Here is a 9,172-nt window from a genome sequence, read left to right as displayed (position 1 = left end):
TAGATTAAAACTGAAGAAACTGCAAAAAGGTGGGAATATAAGGAGAAGGGACCTGGACAAACTGATTAAACCAGAGGTTGTACAGAGTTTATGGGAGAGCAAAAGGGAACAATTGTCACAAATCGGGGAAAGAAATACAGTAGAAGAAGAATGGGTAGCTCTGAGGGATGAAGTAGTGAAGGCAGCAGAGGATCAAGTAGGTAAAAAGACGAGGGCTAATAGAAATCCTTGGGTAACAGAAGAAATATTGAATTTAATTGATGAAAGGAGAAAATATAAAAATGCAGTAAATGAAGCAGGCAAAAAGGAATACAAACGTCTCAAAAATGAGATCGACAGGAAGTGCAAAATGGCTAAGCAGGGATGGCTAGAGGACAAATGTAAGGACGTAGATGCTTATCTCACTAGGGGTAAGATAGATACTGTCTACAGGAAAATTAAAGAGACCTTTGGAGAAAAGAGAACCACTTCTATGAATATCAAGAGTTCAGATGGCAACCCAGTTCTAAGCAAAGAAGGGAAAGCAGAAAGGTGGAAGGAGTATATAGAGGGTCTATACAAGGGCGATGTATTTGAGGACAATATTATGGAAATAGAAGAGTATGCAGATGAAGATGAAATGGGAGATATGATACTGCGTGAAGAGTTTGACAGAGCACTGAAAGACCTGAGTTGAAATAGACTCCGGAAGTAGACAACATTTCATTAGAACTACTGACAGCCTTGGGAGAGCCAGTCCTGACAAAACTCTACCGTCTGGTGAGTAAGATGTATGAGACAGGCGAAATACCCTCACACTTCAAGAAGAATATAATAATTCCAATCCCAAAGAAAGCAGGTGTTGACAGATGACAAAATTACCGAACTATCAGTTTAATAAGTGCCGGCTGCAAAATATTAACGCGAATTCTTTACAGACGAATGGAAAAACTGGTAGATGCCGACCCCGGGGAAGATCAGTTTGGATTCCGTAGAAATATTGGAATACGTGAGACAATACAGACCCTACGACTTATCTTAGAAAATAGATTCAGGAAAGGCAAACCTACGTTTCTAGCATTTGTAGACTTAGAGAAAGCTTTTGACAATGTTGACTGGAATACCCTCTTTCAAATTCTAAAGGTGGCAGGGGTAAAATACAGGGAGCGAAAGACTATTTACAATTTGTACAGAAACCAGATTGCAGTTATAAGAGTCGAGGGACATGAAAGGGAAGCAGCGGTTGGGAAGGGAGTGAGACAGGGTTGTAGCCTCTCCCCGATGTTATTCAATCTGTATATTGAGCAAGCAGTAAAGGAAACAAAAGAAAAATTCGGAGTAGGTATTTAAATCCATGGAGAACTAATAAAAACTTTGAGGTTCGCCGATGACATTGTAATTCTGTCAGAGACAGCAAAGGACTTGGAAGAGAAGTTGAACGGAATGGACAGTGTGTTGAAAAGAGTATATAAGATGAACATCAACAAAAGCAAAACGAGGATAATGGAATATAGTCGAATTAAGTCGGGTGATGCTGAGGGAATTAAATTAGGAAATGAGACACTTAAAGTAGTAAAGGAGTTTTGCTATTTGGGGAGCAAAATAACTGATGATGGTCGAAGTAGAGAGGATATAAAACGTAGACTGGCAAGGGCAACGAAAGCGTTACTGAAGAAGAGAAATTTTTCAACATTGATTATAGATTTAAGTGTCAGGAAGTCATTTCTGAAAGTCTTTGTATGGAGTGTAGCTATGTATGGAAGTGAAATATGAACGATAAATAGTTTGGACAAGAAGAGAATAGAAGCTTTCGAAATGTGGTGCTACAGAAGAATGCTGAAGATTAGATGGGTAGATCACATAACTAATGTGGGGATATTGAATAGAATTTGGGGAGAACAGGAGTTTATGGTTCAAATGGTTCAAATGGCTCTGAGCACTATGCGACTCAACTTCTGAGGTCATCAGTCGCCTAGAACTTAGAACTAATTAAACCTAACTAACCTAAGGACATCACACACATCCATGCCCGAGGCAGGATTCGAACCTGCGACCGTAGCGGTAGCTCAGCTCCAGACTGTAGCGCTTAGAACCGCACGGCCACTCCGGCCGGCAGGAGCTTATGGCACAACTTGACAAGAAGAAGGGACCGCTTTGTGGGACATGTTCTGACGCATCAAGGGATCATAAATTTAGCATTGGAGGGCAGCGTGGAGGGTAAAAATCGTAGAGGGAGACCAAGAGATGAATACACTAAGCAGATTCAGAAGGATGTAGGTTGCAGTAAGGACTGGGAGAAGAAGAAGCTTGCACAGGATAGAGCAGTATGGAGAGCTGCATCAAACCGGTCTCAGGACTGAAGACCACAACAAAAACAACGACAACAACAACAACAACATTAAAGGCCTCTATTAGGGGGAAGATTTGTCTGATGTGACAGAAGAAGAAACAAGAGTCGATACAGAAGAGACAGGGATCCAGTTTAAAAGAGCTTTGGAAGACTTAAAATCAAATAAGGCTGAAATAATAGAAAACATTCCATCAGAATTTTTAAAATCATTGGGGGAAGTGGCAACAAAGCGACCATTTACGTTGATGTGTAAAATGTATGAGTCTGACAAAATACCCTCTGACTTTCGGAGAAACATCATCCACACAATTCCGAAGACTGCAGGAGCCGAAAAGTGCGAGGATTATCGCGCAATGAGCTTAACAGCTCAAGCAGTCAAGTTGCTGACAAGAACAATGCACAGAAGAATCGAAAAGAAAATTCAGGATGTGGTTGATCACTATCAGGTCGGTTTTAGGGAAGGTAAAGGTACTAGAGGAGCAGTTGTGACGTTGATAGTGGATACAAGACTAAATTTAAATAAAGACATGTTCATAGAATTTGTCGAACTGTAAAAGACGTTCGACAATGTCAAGTAGTGTAAGATGTTCGGAATTCTGAGGAAAATAGTGGTAAGCTATAGGAAAAGACTGGTAATATACAATATGTATAAGAGCCGAGAGGGAACAAAAGAGGGAAAGGCCAAGAACGAAGTGCTCGGATTAAAAAAAGGTGTGAGACAGGAATGTAGTCTTCCTGCTCAACTGCTCAATTTACACGTCGAAGAAGCTATGACGGAAATAAAAGAAAGGTTCAAGAATGGAATTAAAATTCAAGGTGAAAGGATATCAATGACTAGATTAGTTGATGACATTGTTATCCTCGGTGAAACTGAAGATGAATTACAGGATGTGCTGAATGGAAAGAACAGTCTGATCAGTACAGAATATGGATTGAGCATAAATAAAAATAGACGAAAGTAATGAGAAGTAGCAGAAATGAGAACAGCGAGAAACTGAACATTAGGATTGGTGATAACGAAGTTAAGGAACGCTGCTACATAGGCAGGAAAATAACCCATGACGGAATAATCAGGCAGGACATAAAAATCAAACTAGCACTAGCAAAAGGGCATTTCTGGCCGAGAGAAGTCCTCTAGTATGAAACATAAGTCTTAATTTGAGGAAGAAATTCCTGAGAACGTACGTCTGGAGCACAGCATTGTATAGTAGTGAAACATGGAGTGTGGGAAAACCGAAACTGGAGAGAATCTAAGTATTTGAAATGTAGTGACACTAAAGAATGTTGAAAATTAGATGGACTGATAAGGTAAGGAATGTGGAGGTTCTCCGCAGAATTAGCGAGGAAAGGAATATGTGGAAAACACTGACAAAAGGAGAAGGGACAGGACAGTAGGACATCTGTTAAGACATCACGGAATAACTTCCTTGTTACTAGAGGGAGCTGCAGAAGCTTAAATCTGAATAGGAAGACAGAGATTAGCATACATAAAGCAAATAATTGAAGACATAGGTTGCAAGTGCTACTTTGAGACGAAAGGGTTGGCGCAGGAAAGGAATCCGTGGCGGGCCGCATCAAACCAGTCAGAAGCCTGATAACTCAAAAAATAAACAAGTAAAAGAGGCAGACCAATAACGTATGTAGGAATCAGTAAATGAGGTAGAATGCTCCAAATTTTTGGGAGTACTTATTGGTGGGAACGAACTGAAAGAATCGTATTGCTGAGCTTTTGGAAGAATTAAGTTTTGTGTAATAGCTAGTCTTGGAAACAAACGAATCAACCTGTTGACATATTTTTCATATTTCCGCTGAATACTGTGTTATGGAATAATTTTCTGGGATAACTCATCACTTAGAAATGAAGTACTGACTACACAACAGCGAGCTGTAAGAACGATATGTGATGTTCAACCGCGGTCGTCATGTACCTGCCTCTTGAGGGAACGAGGCATTACAAATGCGCCAGCACAGTAATACAGTCGCTACGAAATTCATCATAAATAATCCATCAGAATTTGAGAAGAACAGTTATGTCCATACCTATAACACTAGAGGAACAAATGACCTTTATTACTCATTAGTAAAGGTGTCAGTGGCTAAGAAATACGCAACAACAAAATATTTTGATCATTTGCCCGATAACATAACACGTCTGACAGGTAGCAAAGCAAGTTTTAAATCTGATCTAAAGTCATTGTTTCTGGACAACTCCTTCTATTACAAGGACAAATTCATATTTAAAAATTGATAGCCTGTAGAAATGCAAAAGGCCTTGCCGCAGTGGTAACACCGGTTTCTGTGAGATCACTGGAGTTAAGCGCTGTCGGGCTTGGCTAATATTTGGATGGGTGACCGTTGGCTCTGTCGAGCTCTGTTGGCGAGCAGGGTGAACGCAACATTATTGAGACAAATTGAGAAGATACTTGATAGAAATAGTGGCTCCGCCCACGAAAACTGACAACGGCAGTAGAGTGGTGTTCTGACCGCACGCCCCTCCATATTCGCATCCATTTGGGCTTATAGGCCGAGGATGACACGGCGGTCGGTTACTACCAATGATGATGATTTTGGTTTGTGGGGCGTTCAACAGAGCAGTTATCACCGCCCGTACAAGTTCCCTGTTTTTCCACTTTCTCGTCCCACCCTTTTCCGGAATGATGATGAAATGAGGACACCATAAACACCCAGACCCTGGGCGGAGAAGATTCCCAACCCGGCCGGGAATCGAACCCGGGAGCCCGTGATCCAGAGGCAGCAACGCTACCCGTCAGACCACGAACTGCGAACGTTCAGTGCTGTTGGGTCTTCCGAGACCTGTTCGAACGGAGTTTAGGGTTTACAGAGAGCCTGTAAAATAACTAAATAAAATATAATAAACTTGTTTTTAAGTGTAGCTGCGTCAGTAACACTAAAAACTAATGTGTTCATTATACTGACACTAATCATATAAAGATATCCTGTACACTGACTCTCTCACATCATTTCGATAAAATAATAGTTGAAACGATCTATGGAGCACGTGGCTAACCAACTAAAAGAAACTTATCATAACCCCGCATTTAAAAGTTATCTTTCTACTACGAAAAGGGAAACGAACCGTTTCCTATTTTGTGTACAAATGCTCGTGAGTTAACACACCTCTGCTTTGCCGAGGACACGTTGTAGGAGACGTCGACCACAGTTTCACGTATATAGAGGGCTGGAGACGGTTACAATTGACCAAATAAACAACAGATAGTTAAAGGTTCCAATGTATTTAGAAGAAGTCAGTTTGATTTTTGTGTTCTTGTAAGTGCAGTTTTTGGGAGTATTTGAATGACGTAACTATAGTGGTAAGTCGTTAGGCAGATTTTAGTGGCCTTACAGAAGTTGTTACCAGCGACATTAACACTCGCCCTCCAATTGAAAGAAATGAACCAAACGCTACGCTAGGTACGGCGACACTGGATGCAGACTCGCTTTCCATGTTTTCGGATTACATAACTCTTTGTTTATTGTTTGTCTGTGTGTGTGTGTGTGTGTGTGTGTGTGTGTGACGGACTCTACCGAAAGTACGAATATTGATTATGTTCTCAAAAAAATGGTTCAAATGGTTCTGAGCACTATGGGACTTAACATCTGTGGTCATCAGTCCCCTAGAACTTAGAACTACTTAAACCTAACTAACCTAAGGACATCACACACATCCATGCCCGAGGCAGGATTCGAACCTGCGACCGTAGCAGTCGCGCGGTTCCGGACTGCGCGCCTAGAACCGCTAGACCACCGCGGCCGGCGATTATGTTCTCTCGGCGCCCTATATCTAAGGCAACCTAAGCTGTGCGTGAATCTGGCCCTGAAGTTGTGAGAGCAGGTCACACGTCTTGCCTGGATAGGTCACTCGGCAAGAGCGTTCCTTCTTTGCATGCGAAATGTAATGTTCTGGATTTTGAGCTCCGATTTAAGCTGCCAGGAAGGTTCTAATGGCGTCGGCACACGGACCGTCCATTCGAACGTTGAGCGTTGGGCGTGCCGAGTATCTGACGTCATAGCATGTGAAAAGCACGTTGCGGAGTCTTTCCGAACGCGCAGAGGAATAGCTGACACTAAAGCCGTCGGCACACGGACCGTGCTGTCGAGGGTTAACGTTGAGCTTGCCAAGTTCAACGTGCTGCTGAACGCTCAGGAACGATGCGACTTGTGCATAAGGTACGTGGGCTCCAACGTGGTATGCGCGATCGCAACGCACTCCAGCGGCAGTTGAGGGATGTTTCTAGTTCGTAAATCACACTGTTTATTCAACGGGCGCGCTTAGAATTCCCACGCTAGCTCTATTAAAACGCACATTTCCTCCATCGTCCACGAAAAGGAAAGTATCATGTCCAATCAATAACGACACAGACTTATAAAAGTTCCATTACAAACAGTGCGATACAAATTTGTAAAACTTCTCCGCATAAGATGAACATTATTTCATCATTCCCATGTTTTAGTAACCCCAAGGTCAGTCTTATTTAATCACTGTTCCTACCCAGTATCAGAATCTCTGCAACATGTGAATTACGAAGCGTAAAAGAAAAAGGAGCCAAATTTCTTTATACAAGTAGCGCAAGCTGTCCTGTAGATTAAGCCAATCGAACAAAGTCACCCCTCAGAAAAAGGTGAATTTATTTCTACATAACATCAAATATTATAGCATATACTTATATTAAACTAATAATAAAGTATCAGAACCTAATAAAAACGCGAATGTTAGGAAAAAAGTTTGGAAGTCTTACGACGCGAACCACCGCCACAACAAAAACTCATTAGTCGACAGAGACGCTACTCATTACGCTAAACAAACAATACACTCTTTGTTCTGAATCATATTGTGTTACCCGTTGCTAAAAGCGTTAATTGTAGATAATTATGTTACTAATTGAAATTTAATTATAAGAAATTGTACGAAAAACAATGCGTTTTGGGTGGATCTTCAGTGTGTCCCCCCAATAATTCTTTCGCCACGAATACGATGTTTCTCATTATTTTATTGAAACGAATCACACAACTAACAACGGGTTTTCCTGTGATTCTCAATTTTCTGGTGCTCAGAAACGGCATATATAGATATATGCCTGAAATGAATGCCAATATGGCGCCTCACACCTCTGTACTGAAGGGAGACGGCGCGCGTGTGACATAGGTGGCGTTGTGCCATCTCATTGGTCAACGCTCAGATGCACGCTCAGAATATCTGACATGCCAGATATTGCTCTGCACGTTTGGAAAGACTCCCGAACGTGCTATTCCACGCTATGACGTCAGAAACTCGGCACGCTCAACGCTCAACGCTCAACGTTCGGATGCACGGTCCGTGTGCCGACGGCTTAACGAGAGTTTGGACGCTGACCAGTGAGATGGAAGGACGCCACCTACGTCACATGAGCGCCGTCTCTCTTCAGTACAGACTCGCGAGACGCCATATAGGCACTGAGTTGGAGCATCAGAAAACTGAGGATCTCTCGAAAACCCGTAGTTAATTCTATGATTTGTTGCAATAAAATGACGGGAAAGGTGATACTGGAGATTAAAGAAGTATTGTAACTTGGGTATTACGAAAGTACGCCGTTTCAAGGCAACGGCACACTGAGAATCTATAAGAAATGAAATGTTCTCGATACAATTTGTTGTAATTAAGCATCAGTGAGCAACATATCTACGATTAAAGCTTTCAGTACACCGTAAAAAGCAAAATATGCTAATGAGACAGTCATCGTCGGAGTCGTGTAATGACTACTGTTACAGACAGGCGCGTTACGAGTTTACGTGTTGCTTGTTCGCAGCATAATATATCTAAATATCTTTATTACTACTATCGTGTTTTGTAATAGGTTCTGATTCTTTCTTCTTAGTTTAATAAAAATATATTCTATAACATTCGACTTTATGTTAATATAAGTCGGTCTTTCTGAGAAGTGATGATGATGACGTTCGGTCTGTGGGGCGCTGAACTGCGCGGTCATCAGCGCCCGTACAAAGTCTCAATTTTTAAAAAGTCCAATAATTTTCACAGTCCAATCGAGCCACTATCACGAATGATGATGATAAAATGATGAGGACAACACAAACACAGCCAGTCCCCGGGCAGAGAAAATCCCCAAATCCGGCGGGGAATCGAACGCGGCACCCCGAGATCCAGAGGCAGAAACGCTAGCAATCTTTTTTTTAATCTCATTTTGTTCGCTAGCAATCTTTTTTTTAATCTCATTTTGTTCGCTTTTGTTCGTTGCATCTGCTCGGGGCGGACGTCGTAAGATATCCGTTTAAGTTCGTTGTTGATCGATTAGATCAGTTTTTTTTAATTACAGAAGGCTGCTAACCCTCTGACTGGACACGCTGAGCTACCGTGCCGGCATTTTCATTGTGACCCCGACGTGATTTGAACACGCAACCTTCTGATCTGGAGTCAGACGCGCTACCGTTGCGCGACGGAGTCAAATTGAGGAAAAAGTTTTTTCGATCGGCTTAATCTACATAAAAGCTTGCACTACCTTCAGTAAGATATTTTGCACTTTGTTGTTTTAAGTTCCTTATTTCTCATGTAGTACAGATTTTTCGGCTCAACAGGAACAGTGAACAAGTGAGAATTTGTGTCGCACTATTTGTAATCAAACATTCATAAGCCGATATCCTTATTGTCTGGACATGGTACTTTTCATTTTGCCATATAACATGTCCATGGACATGAAATATACTAAAGAGAACAACATAGCAAGATTACGGACGAAGGAGCAAATGTTCGCTTTAATAGAGCTAGCAGGAATCTTAAGCCCGTCCATTTCGCAAACATTGTGATGTGCTAGTGAGATATGGGCGACAGCT

General features: G+C 41.7%; 1 non-coding gene across 1 annotated transcript; it reads right to left on the bottom strand.

The window, feature by feature from the left end:
* Nucleotides 1–8,714: 8,714 nt before the first annotated feature.
* Nucleotides 8,715–8,786, bottom strand: Trnaw-cca (transfer RNA tryptophan (anticodon CCA)). Its single transcript has one exon. It is a non-coding gene; the product is annotated as a tRNA-Trp (tRNA).
* Nucleotides 8,787–9,172: the final 386 nt, after the last annotated feature.

Source organism: Schistocerca nitens, chromosome 4 (assembly GCF_023898315.1).
Source record: "Schistocerca nitens isolate TAMUIC-IGC-003100 chromosome 4, iqSchNite1.1, whole genome shotgun sequence".
NCBI lineage: Eukaryota > Metazoa > Arthropoda > Insecta > Orthoptera > Acrididae > Schistocerca > Schistocerca nitens.
The sequence above is the reverse complement of the archived record's forward strand: the minus strand, read 5'-3'. Positions and strand labels throughout refer to the sequence as shown.